Below are 13,521 nucleotides of genomic sequence, written 5' to 3'. Positions count from 1 at the left end.
ATATAATTTTATGAACAAAGCTTCACTGAATATAATCAATATATAATTAATACAATCAGTTTAAATCAGTAATTTACCAGTTAATTAACTTTCCTTACCATTCAATTAAATTATCCTGAAAAAGGATGATACTGTAGAATAATTGAAACGAACTCTTAAATATTAAATTAACTCAATAATGATTTTCGGTTACATGATTACAATAAAAATCTGGACATATTTCTTTTAACAATTTATTAATTTTCTCACAACGTAGATTGTGCAGTATGACCTACACACAATGACACTCTATTCACATAGTATTTTCGAAAAACATTAGTCTATCTCGGTTGTGTCATCTTCTAAACCAAATTAGAATAATTTAAAAATAATTAAAGCCAGTCGTTATCATTCATGCACTTTTCAAGCTTTTTATCTAAACTCTCATGTACTGCTTTTTCAACGTCTGAAGATAACCCATTCCAAAAGCCAACCAAACTCTTAAATAATTAAAACTGCCTTAGCTGAAGATGATTCCTACCAGTCCATAAGTTATACCTGTGTCCCTAGTTCTACTATTTTCGTTGGCAAATATGGAAAAAAACAAACGATTATGCATCAGCATCTCCACGTATGATAAAACAATATTTTCTTTTTTTTAGTGTGCTTTAAAAAAGTCTGTACTCTTAATTTTTAATTTACAGTCAATCTTTTATCATATTTTCATTTCTTGTTTCAACAACTTTTTGATCTCATGAATCTCGTGTCATACCAGTCAATTCAAATTTCTTAAATTTATGATGATTTTAATAAATCTTATATCTTAAACTGTTTGTGAGTCAACCTGTTTATTGTTTCCTTGTAGCTACCCCTTTCATTCTATGAGGAATATGTTTATCTTGAATATTAAAGAATTTACCTTTAAAGAGTTTATACATGTGATCAGTGTCGCTACATAACTCAGTTGACCAATTCAGAACAGATTATTCTTGTTGCATCCTTTTAATTTTTATTTTAAATTATGACCCATATATCGTTCTTATTTATCTCTATTTGCAACAGAACATTTCACCTGATAGAGCACTTATCATACGCATCCATACGTTCTCCAATTTCCATAATCATTTCTGTATTTGAAGTTAACAATAAATTTAACATACCATTGTTTTAATAGGTTCCTTGACTAGTTCCTTATGAAACTCAACAGTTTTTAAAGCATTTCTCCCTCATGGTTTGACTTTAATATTACCCAATACATATGTTCCATCATGGTTTGACTTTAATATTACCCAATATATATGTTACATCATGATTTGACTTTAATATTACCCAATACATATGTTCCATCATGGTTTGACTTTAATATTACCCAATACATATGTTCCATCATGGTTTGACTTTAATATTACCCAATACATATGTTCCATCATGGTTTGACTTTAATATTACCCAATACATATGTTCCATCATGGTTTGACTTTAATATTACCCAATATATATGTTCCATCATGGTTTGACTTTAATATTACCCAATACATATGTTCCATCATGGTTTGACTTTAATATTACCCAATATATATGTTCCCTCATGGTTTGACTTTAATATTACCAAATACATATGTCCCCTCATGGTTTCATTAAGAGCTGAAATCTTAATCTGATTGTAAAGATTCTTACTTATTTCATCAGTACTATTGTGGTTTTAAGAAATTCCCACTAAAGGCCTTTCTTTTATATCCACTAATAACAACCAAAATCAATTTTATCTTTACACTAATATCCTTAATTTTACCATATATTACCATTAGGCATATCTTTTAAAAAATGCACTTTATTGATGAATGAAAAGCGTCGTATGCAACAGACATGTCGAAATTGAAGTGGTTTGAATATTCAGTGATGACAAGAAACCCACTTGTTGAGAAATTTATATGCAAAACGGCTCGTTTGGGCTGAGAAACACTTTACATAGAAGAGCGAACAACGTTTCGACCTTCTTCGGTCATCGTCAGGTTCACAAAGAAAACCCTTAGCAATCCCTTAGCACAGGAGGTGGGAGAAGTAGTGGTTTGCTATCTTCTCTCTGATAAGTAGCTCAAAATTAAAGATTGTGGCAGGTAGTTTCAGTAGCTTTTGCCATAAATACAAAATACTGTTTATGATTGTTTATCTTTGAGTAAAGGTTTGGTTTACACTTAAAGTAAGTGACTTATAAGCTGCTACTTTCTACAAAATCCATAAAGACATTTTGTAAACATAAACAATTACCACTTCCTCACCTACATTTTCTACAATGTGTAGTCGTATTTGTTTTCTTCTGATAAGTTCAGCTGCTGATGTCCAGTGCATGTCCAGTCATATCTAACAATGATGTCAGTGATGGTGTAAAGTTCAAAAATACAGAAATGTACATAAGTATCTGTACTAGCCTGGCTCAGTTTTTTTTTCCAATCACACAATAGATACATTTCACAACAGTTAAATATAGCTAAAGATCAAATTGTAGAGTCTTGAGTATCAATTTCAATTAGAGAATGTTTTAGTAAAACTCTACTTAAAGATTGGTTTAATGTTATACTTTATTTTTGCTTACTTCATGAATGAACCAGAATACATGTTACTAATAACTATAACACAGGTTTGACATGGAGGTGTAATTGTAATGAATTTCCACAGCCAAGAAAATTGTATTTGTAACACATGATGGGGTTGCTAATAACATTGTGCTAACAAGTATCAAAAGTCCAATGCTCACTGAAATTTTGAAACACTGTTCAGCATAAAATGCTTTAGTATTTGTTTAAGTTGCATAATTGATTATATTGCATAGTATAACTGAAATATTCTGCTTTCATACAATATTTGCATAACTTAAGTATCATTCTTCATCATTGTACGTGTTACCGTTGTAACTATGGCTTCTTTAGGGTATTTGTTATGACACCGCTAAATGAACAGTTAACAACTTTGGTTTCATTAGGGTATTTGATATGAAGCCACTACATTAACAGTTAACAACTTTGATTTCATTAGGGTATTTGACATGAAGCCACTACATTAACTGTTAACAACTTTGATTTCAGTAAGGTATTTGTTGCGACATCTCTAAGTGAGATTAACAGTGGCTACCGTATTATGTTGGTTGGCGGTTTATGTAAATTTCTGTTTGTTAAACGGTGTGTTACCTGTGGATTATCGATTAATGTATATGTTTGAGAGACTGTCAGAAAACCAACTTCAGTCATTAACTCTTTCACTGCAAAGTCCGACTGCAGTCGATCCTACGACTTTGTGACCTTTGCGACTATTGTCAAATTTTTATATTGTCTTTTTATTCATTTTATTCATGGACTTGTAACTAAAATATCACTCATACTTATTGTATTCTTTGAAATATAAACCTTGATCAAACATTTTTACCGTTCTAATATCGAATAAAAGAAACTATTTAGAAGCACCATACTTTTGTTAGAAAGAGCACAGGCTTTCTTGTGGTAAGTCTTAGAGCTCACACCGCTAAAACCGGGGTGGGCACGGCACAGATAGCCCATTCTGTAGCTTTGTGCTTAAAAGAAACATAAAAATAAATTTTATCTTAGTCTTTATCAGTACAAATTGTAGATAAACAGATATTTTATATGTAAACCCTAATACAATTTATACATTTTGGAGAAGACGAGAAAATTTCACCGTATGCTTTGTTCTAATAAAGCGATATTTCTGACATATAAAATTCATCATAATTTATATGTTTTTGATGCGTTTGTTTGTAGATAAGTAGAAAGCTTTGCAATAGACTATTTGTGCTGTGCGCACAACGGTTAACAAAATTCGGTTTTTTAGTTCACAGACGTATTGTTGAACAATTAAGGGTCCTGGCCTGGCTCGGTGGTTAAGGCGCTCGACCCATAATCTGAGGATCGTGGGTTCGAATCTCCGTCACACCAAATATGCTCGCCCTTTCAGCATCGGGGGCGAAATAATGTGACGGTCAATCTCACTATTCGTTGGTAAAAGAGTAGCTCAAGAGTTGGCGGTGGGTGGTGATGACTAGCTGCCTTCCCTTTAGTCTTGCACTGCTAAATTAGGGACGGCTAGCGCAGATAGCCCTCGTGTAGCTTTGCGCGAAATTAAACAAAAATGAAGGAAAAACTATCAGGTCATCCCATAAGTAATTTTCAAAAATGTAATACAGAAATTGTATTATCATTTTTGTCTTTGCAAAAGGCTTTAATGACTGAAATATGTAGTAAGACGTGTATAAAAATGTTCACACAAATTAAAGAAACTAACCCAACTCCACTTTTAGATCATTTATCAAATAAACCATTATGAAGATGGATGTGTCTGAGAAGCACATTAAGCATATAATGCTTTATGAATTTAAAAAAGACAACCGTGCATCCGAAACTACACGAAATATTCAAGTTGTTTACGATGCGAAGCCTCTCAATGAAAGAAGATGTCGAAGGTGTTTTCAGAAGTTCAGATCAGGTGACTGCAATTTATGTGATGCGCCACGATCAGGTCATACTATATAGTTTAACGATGACTTGTTGCTGGCTGCACTTGATGGAGACTGTGCTGTAACTGTTAAAGAACTGGCACAGAAGCTAATTTCAAACCATTCAACATTTCACCGTCATCTACAGCAGCTAGAAAACGTTTCAAAACTTGGCAAAAGGGTCACACATGATTTGAAAGAAGCCAACCTTAGAGCAAGAGTGGACATTTGCACTTCTCTCGTAAATGTAACACACCTTTTTTGGACAGGTTAATGACTGGAGATAGAAAATTGATATTTTATAAAAATTGTTAAGTGCCGCAGACAATGGCTACGTGCAGGTCGACTGGCTAAAGCACAGCCCAAAATGGACCACCACCCTAGGAAAGTCTTGTTAATCTTTCGGTTGGATATTGTTTATGTGATTCACTTTGAATTGCTGCTATTAATGTAACGATTACATAAGACTTCTATTGTCAACAGTTAGAGCGCTCAAAGTTTGCACCGAAAGAAAGAGGCCTGCTTTGATCAGTTGTAAAGATGTTGTGTAACACCAGGATAATGCACGGCCTCATACAGCAAGGATCACATCTGTAAAGATTAAAGAGCTAGAGTGGAAAGATTTCCACAACTTCCTGATTCTCCAGACCTTTCCCCATCTGATTATCATCTATTCCGAAGTTTGCAGAACTATCTTGATGGAAAAGAGCTTGGAACACATGAAATTGTCAAAACTACCTTCTCTGCATTCTTTTCCTCCAAACCCTAATAATTCTATAGAAGTGGCATTCAGAAGCTTGTGAATCGTTGGCAGGAAGTAATTAATAATAAAGGAACATTACGTTTTCAATAAGAAAATATATATTTCAATTCTTCAACAGTTACCATTAGAATGTGAAACACTTATATGAAGAAAAATAAAAATGCAGCGACCTATTGGCTAAATAACATATTCTTAAGTTTTATGTTACTATTATCAACAAAAGGAAAATTATGGCTCTATAAATTCAACACTTTTGGGTTAACTCAAATAATCACAAACAAACCTTTTGCACGTATTTATCCAGAGATGGCGCTTACCGACAACATAGGTTATATAATGAATCTTGAGCAATGCGAGTGACTGAGTTTCACTGAGCATTACACGGATAGTGTAGCACTACTAACGATAAAACGTAGTCACCATGACAAAATACAAAGTTTTTGTTACTAGGCCTGACATATCGCAGGAAGTGAACGACATGTTGAGGAAGGTATGTGATGTTGAATTTTATAAAGAACCCAAAACAATACCACGTGAGGCGCTTATTAAGGGTATTCAGGGAAAGGATATTATTTACTGTTCAACAACAGATATAATCGACAGCAACTTAAAGTAATCGCGACCAATTCTGTCGGGTACGACCATATTGATATTAATGAATGCAGGAAACGCGACATCCTAGTAAGTAATACACCAGGGATACCAACTGATAGCGTTGCCGAATTAACAGTTGCTCTTATGCTGATAACTGGGAGACGACTGTTTGAAGCTTCAAACGCTATAAAAAAATAGAGAGTAGGTACATATGTGGGAGCCTTATTGGATGTGTGGTGTAGGACTTAAAAATGCCACTGTGGGCATCGTGGGCATGGGAAAAATCGGTCAGGCTGTTGCCGAAAGAATTTTATCATTTAAAATCAATAAAGTTGTCTACCATGATATACACAAACCTGTTGATGCTGTAGAAAGTATGGGAGCCCGCTATGTAGAATTTGAAGATCTTCTGAGGGACTTCGTTCTGTGTACGTGCAATCTGACAGACAAAACAACAGAACTGTTTACTGCTAAGCAGTTTAACCTGATGAAATCTACTGCTATATTTATCAACACGAGCAGAGGAAAAGTCGTACAACATGATGATTTATACGATGCCTTAAAACATGGAAAGATCCGTGCTGCTGGTTTGGATGTCATGGTTCCTGAATCGATACCAAAAGATCACAGACTCACCACTCTTGGTCCTTCTACCCACATAGGAACTGCAGAAGTAACAGTTAGACAAAATATGGCTAAACTCGCGGCAAGAAACGTCTTGTCGTATTGCGATGGGAAAGGTTTGATAACACCGATCCCAGAGTTAAAAGATGTTCAACACAAGGTGGATAAAAAAAAACTAGACTCACTCCAAATAGTTACGTCAAGTTTGGATAAGAATGTAAGACGGTTTCTGTATTATTATTTTAATAGCAAAAATACTGCCTCTCTAAATAAGAGTTGAATGTAATTATGTTGTTTGTTTTGTAAGTAGTTCGCTATTAACTAGTAACTAGCTCCCTTTCCTCTACTCTTACACTGCTAAATTAGGGACGTCCAATGTAAATAGCTCTCGAGTAGCTTCACGCGAAATTCCAAAAACATTCAAGCATCATGGACTTAATGACCAAGCACAATAAGCGTGGAAGTCTCCAAATCACAAGAACGGTTTAGGCCCACCTTGATAGACACTGTGTAACAGGTCGAGCACAAAATTATGTCTGTAGTTACTTTCAAATTGTTCCTGTCTACTCACTCTTTTCTTGGATATCTTCATGCTTTGACCTTCTCTGCCGAATCACAGGTGAAATCGTTCTATTTAAACTGAAAGATAAGCATTAAAAAGATGATAGCGGAAAAATAAAAAGTTGTCAGTTGTTTAATTAATGATTCTAAGAATGTGGCTTTATCGATATGTACTGAATTTACTCTGAACGGTTTGATCTCAGTACTAACTAGTATGGAAACTTGAGAACGTTATATTTCACTTCGAATTTTATCAATTAGCAAGTGAAAACTTGTTTCGAAATTCTATCAAAAAGATACGTCCAAAACCACCCTCTGTAGGAGTTACTGGATTGAAGTGACTTTTGCGATTCAACAAATTATAAAGACACCCCTTGGCTCCTGGGAGACGTGTTAATAACAGAAGAATATATCGAACTTCACTTTCTGCATGTTAACACGTTGGCTTGCAAGCTTATTTTACCGACACTTTTTAGGGTCCCATTAGTCATTTTACAATTACTTTTTTAGAAAGAGTGTATGTGTAGCCGTTGTGTCCAAGCCAATAAGTGGTCTTCTAAAAAGAAAACAGAGAACGACTCACCGGTGGTTCGAGTGAGAGTCAATGTGTTAATAATATCTTGGAATACTATCTATAAAAATATAGATTATGGGATTTCGTCAAAAGGCACTGATATATAACTGAAACTCAATTATTTATAAATTCTCCTTTGGTTATTAATCTTTGCTTGTAGTTCATTCCTGAATTTGTTGATGTATGTTGTATATAAACCAGGCTATTTTTGCTTTCAGATGGTTAGTTAAAGTCAAACTGTTTTGTCTGTCTCTAGCCAAATAACATATAGGATGTAATCACACACACACACACACACATATATACATACACTTAGTGGCACATGAAAATCTTGTTTTTCGTAGCGAATTGATATTGACACTGGAGGTGATCAGCTCACATGTATCCTACTTGGCATTGTGTATAATGTAAGACTTTTTTGTTGTTTTAATAACAGTTATCTAATGGTGTCTCAGAAGAGAAACCAAACTACTTTCAATCAGGATTTGAAACTAAAACATTTATTAACTCAATAATTCACTGATTCCGGAAGTTGTATTGTGTGTTTAGTTCTACACACGCCCCATCTCGAGGGGAGAGGTGTCTACAGACTAAGAACACTAGAAATAGACTTTCGATACTTGTGGTGGGCTGACCACACATGGCCCATTGTGCAGCTTTATGTTTATATACAAGCAAAGAAATTTCTATATACTATAGGAAGCACCCAGATTTTAGCTTTCATTAAATTTTCTTTTTTGTTTCATCGTGATAAGTTTGTTTTGGAATTTCGCACAAAGCTACTCGAGGGCTATCTGTGCTAGCCGTCCCTAATTTAGCAATGTAAGGCTAGAGGGAAGGCAGCTAGTCATCACCACCCACCGCTAACTCTTGGGCTACTCTTTTACCAACGAATAGTGGGATTGACCGCCACATTATGCGCCCCCACGGCTGGGAGAGCGAACATATTTAGCGCGACGCGGGCGCGAACCCGCGACCCTCGCATTACGAGTCGCACGCCTTACGCGCTTGGCCATGCCAATGCGAATAATAATTTAGCAACTTACATAAAATACGCCGAAAAGTTATCAATTTGGTTTATTTTTGCCAGTTTAATTAGCTAAAACAGACATAAAAACTACCGAAAAAAATGTCTTTCATTGTAATAACATGGACGAATATGAATCTTGTGGTTGTTACAAAACCCAATTCGCAATGTGCGGGTCGTGGGTCCGATTCTTTCTCACTGAACCCGCTCACTCTTTCAGCCGTGGGAGTGTTATAATATAATGGTTAACCCCGCTATTCGTTGGTAAAGAGTAGTCCAAGAGTTAGAGGCGGGAGGTGTTGAATAGCTGCTTTCTCCCTAGTTCATCATTGCTATATTAAGATCGGTTAATCCAAATAGCTCTTGTGTAGCTTGGCGCGAAATTCAGAACAAACCAACATAAACTGAATATAAATCCAAGGGTGCGAGGTAGCGCTGTTTTAGAGCCATGTAAAAAATCCGAAATGTACATCATTAATATAGGCGTCCTTCTAAGCTTTTCGATCTAAGCGATAGTTCGTATCAGTTAGTAGATTTAACTATACATGCAAGTATCGTGGCAACAAGATTAGTCTGTGTTTGCATGTTTACAGCTTTGAGGTTCACGTAATCAGAGATTACCGATTTGGAAATTGCACAGTCCACATAAGTGGTTGCAAAAATCTTCCCCCTTCCCCCATTGGGTGTGAAAAATCTACGCCTTTGGTTACGAGGTTAAAAAATTATCTTTAGGCTAATAGCTCAAGTCTTGAAACGATATCCCAGAACAATTCTCATCCTACAGTCCTTCAATAATAATAACCGTTATATCAGACTTAATCAAAACCTTGAGAAAGAGTTCAGTTAATGTCAAGGAAATATTTGAAAAGTCGACACACACGGTTCACTACTTTTCATCAAGTTTCATATTAAATCTCACGTGATATAAAAGTACGTGCTTCGTTACCTCGTACTTTAGTAACGTAACTGTGATCAAGTTACGTTGTTTAAAGATCATTAAGAGTACGCGCTACGTTATCCCTTACTTTAGTAACGAAACTGTGATCAAGTTACGTTGTTTAAAAGGGGAGAAATGAAAACTTCAAAAACTAGAAAGTTATTTCACAACAAAAACATACTTTATAAAAGTACTAATCAGTCATATTTATTTACCTACTTTAATGTGAATGTCACAATGGTGCATACAGCAAGGAAAAGAAATCTCTTAGCACCTCAGTTTGTTTTCCCTTAGCTCGTTTAAACTTAACACTTATGTTGTTGTTTTTTTATGTGCTTTCCTTGACATGGTTACATACGTACTCACACTTATATTTTAATCACTGTTGCATCAGGCCTTTTTTTTAACTATGTTCTTTATTTATTTGTACTACCATCAGGAAGTAGATTTATGTTGAAATTCAAAACAATATTTGTGACCCAGGTTTACAACTTTGTTGAATGAATGGTAAACAGCAATGAATAAGGAAAAAAAATAAACTATTTTGTTATCATTAAATGAACTTTACTTGGCCTTCTTTTCCCAAATAAGTTTTACAAAATATTTTCAATGAAACACACATCAAAACATTTGTGTGAAACGTAAAATTATTTTGGTACTTGGTAAGATTATTTGGGAATGAAGTTTATAAGACTGCACTTAAATTGAAAACTCTTATGACATTCTTCATAAATATTCATTAGTATGTGTGTGTTCTTATAGCAAAGCTACATCGGGCTAGCTGCTGAGCCCACCGTAGAGAATCGAACCTCTGATTTTATCGTTGTAAATCCGTAGACGTACCGCAGAACTAGCGGGGGGGGGCTATTCACTAGTAATATCCAGAGGATGTATCAAAGAAACAATAAAAATATATAAAATAAAAAATCCAAGTTGTGATGATTGAACAGATATCTTTTTGCCGTTGGGTAAAGTTGAGAAGAATGAATAGCTAACAGACGTACGCAGGCTCTATCATCAGTGGAAACACCCAATAATTAATGCATGGAATGAAGCAAACTTTATAAAAGGATCACATCAGGAACAGAAATTTCTGAATATGGGGTTAAAAATGATAAAAATCTGAGCACTTTCGAAAGATGGACATGTTTTTTTCAGGATCAGCCTTTCGAAAGCACTCAGGTTACAAGACTTTTTGAACACGTGTTTTTCTGACATTTATAAACATGTCATGAAGTATTTACATGAGGTATGAAACATACGTCAGCAAACATTGGAAATGGTCTAACTGCTCACAACCATTAAGAATACAACCATATATTAATTGATTACACACAAAAAAGTAAGTACATGAATGTGCCAAAGGATATCGCTGGAGACATTGATGCTATATTCGTTTTATGAAACAAATTGAAACTGATCTATATATTGATTATATTGCTATGCTCGGTAACAAATCACTCACCCCTCCTAAGAGTAAATTTGACACTGTTTATGAAGTTATACGCTTCGTCGTCTCAAGGGATTGGTTAGTTCTAGGTTTATGCCATAAAGATAACGTTGAAACCACAATGTTTTGGAATGTTTGAATAATAAATACTATTTGTGTGTTATAGATAAAAATACAACAGAAAAGATGTTCCTTTATTTGAAACAACAGTCAGACTACGGGAGAATCTGAAGACACTGATACCATAGGGTAGCGGATTTAAGGTTTGTTGGCCCAGAAAATGATAATTTTTGTGGGCCTTATATCCCATGTAATTTTACATATAATAAATTTATCAATGAGCCCCCATTAAAACCATGGGCCCTGGGACTAAGTCCCCTGTAGCCCCAACCTAAATACGTCATTGATAGCATGCATACTTAAGAAAAAAAAGTGTAGATACACGGGTGTTCTAAGTAATAATAACCAAAGTTGGGATCATTTATAATGTGTGCGAACATAATGGATTTCATAGTTTTTGTCTTTCAGAGAATCTCCAACACTTTTCTCAAGTACATACAGTCTCTTACTTAAGTTGGCCAATGGACTCGTGGTGGGGAAAACAAAGTTTAATAATAAAGATGACAATTAACAAAACATAAAATATTTTTATTTAGTTTTAAGAATTTTGGAACATACTTACTCCATCATCTGGAAGAAAACTGGAAAAATAATATATGTTGACTAATGATACAGTATTGTCAAACACTAATTTACTGACATGGTAGACAGAAAGAAAATAGATTATGCTAATATGATATTCTATTAATAAAACCGAACGTTTCTCACCAGAAGGTAGGGGTTAAAAAGACTAAAGAACTTGTTTTTACTCTCCAAATACACAAATTTGCGAATACACTCCAGCAACATGAATTAAAATACCTTAATAAATGTTTAATTTGTACTAATTTAGCATTCCTGAAAGTAAAGTTACAGTAAACCCAATCAACCAATATACGTTGTGATGTAACTTAAGAAAGATTAGATTATGATTCAAATTTAACTTTTTGAGTGCAATTAAACTTTCGGCGAGTTCTCGAAAAGTGTCAATTAACTTTTAAATCAAGTATACCAAAACTGGGGCCTTTTTTTAAAGTCCTTTTTGAATATCATAATCCACTAGCTGCATTTTGGCTCCGTTATATACACACATACGGTGCTATGGTGGGAAATTAAAAGACGCGAAATATTTAGCACTTTATCAAATAGTTTTAAGTCTAAGAAGCTGTATATGGCGTTAAGAGGAGAGCACTCTTTTGTTACGAGTAAACTTTCTTTCACACGAAGTTCAAGGTCTGAAGATTCCGTGATATTGATAAAGAAATTGCGTGACCCAAGGTTTCGACATATGAACAAATAGATGAGTGTCTGGGTTAAATAGTGGACGGCCATTTCATTACAATACTCCTCACAAACTAGTTTTTTAAGTGGTGTTTTGTCTTGACAATGTATGAAACATTACAGTCCCTAATACAATGAATAATTTGTAACTTTCTCAAAATATTGAAGTTTTACAGCTAACAGAATTGTAGAGTTAGCAGTTTTAAATATGAAAAATTATAGTTATTGGAACTAACTCTCATTTTTCTAAATTACCGTTAGAACTACGAATGTTTGTTTGTTTGTTTTGGAATTTCGCACAAAGCTACTCGAGGGCTATCTGTGCTAGCCGTCCCTAATTTAGCAGTGTAAGACTAGAGGGAAGACAACTAGTCATCACCACCCACCGCGAACTCTTGGGCTACTCTTTTACCAAAGAATAGTGGAATTGACCATCACTTTATAATGCCCCACAGCTGAAAGGGTGAGCATATTTGTGCAACTGGGATTCAAACCCGTGACCATCAGGTTACAAGTCGATCGCCTTAACCCACCTGGCCATGTTGGGCCCTGTCTTCAGTTAATAACGCTAAAACTTACTGTTTGTCTGGGTGTTGAAACATTTCCTTCAGCCTTGTTTAATATACATTTTTAAAACTTTTTTCAATATGTTATTTGTGTAGCTTTAATTTAAGACAATAATCAGCTTGGTTGTTTTTAGAAAAAATTCCTTCAAAGTAAAACATGATGTATTTTTATATATTTAAAAACGGCTGGTATGGGTTGAGAAGATTTTTTTATGTAGAGGGGCAAACAACGTTTTGACCTTCTTCTGTCTCTGTCAGGTTCACAAAGAAAGAAAGAGATAACTGACCGATAGCTGACCACATGTTTGAAGGGGTTTGTGTAATTGAGTGTACGAATGTAGAGGGTGTGCTTGATGTTTGATTATATTTATTAATATAGTTTATGTATAAAGGTATTCCTTTGTATTGGTATTCATGTTGTTCTTTTATACAGTAATGTTAATCCTAAAAAGAATGGCAATATTTTTCATATATGCTTCCACGTTGTTGTTGTTTTTTCGACTCTGTACCATGGTACATTTCCTGGTGAACTTCCTTTATTCTGCCAGTTACTCAACAGAAA

General features: G+C 34.7%; 1 protein-coding gene and 1 pseudogene across 34 annotated transcripts in view; both read left to right on the top strand.

The window, feature by feature from the left end:
• LOC143243348 (uncharacterized) overlaps positions 1 to 13,521 on the top strand; it is a 207,172-nt gene that overhangs the window by 144,751 nt on the left and 48,900 nt on the right. The gene's annotated exons all lie outside the window — the stretch shown is intronic.
• LOC143243340 (glyoxylate reductase/hydroxypyruvate reductase-like) lies at positions 5,622 to 13,483 on the top strand (annotated as a pseudogene). The gene is made up of 2 exons (XR_013024270.1): positions 5,622 to 6,681; positions 13,218 to 13,483. The product of XR_013024270.1 is annotated as a glyoxylate reductase/hydroxypyruvate reductase-like (transcript).

This window comes from Tachypleus tridentatus, unplaced genomic scaffold (assembly GCF_004210375.1).
Source record: "Tachypleus tridentatus isolate NWPU-2018 unplaced genomic scaffold, ASM421037v1 Hic_cluster_2, whole genome shotgun sequence".
Taxonomy (NCBI): Eukaryota; Metazoa; Arthropoda; class Merostomata; order Xiphosura; family Limulidae; genus Tachypleus; species Tachypleus tridentatus.
Note: the sequence above shows the minus strand (reverse complement) of the source record. Positions and strands in the feature narration are given on the sequence as shown.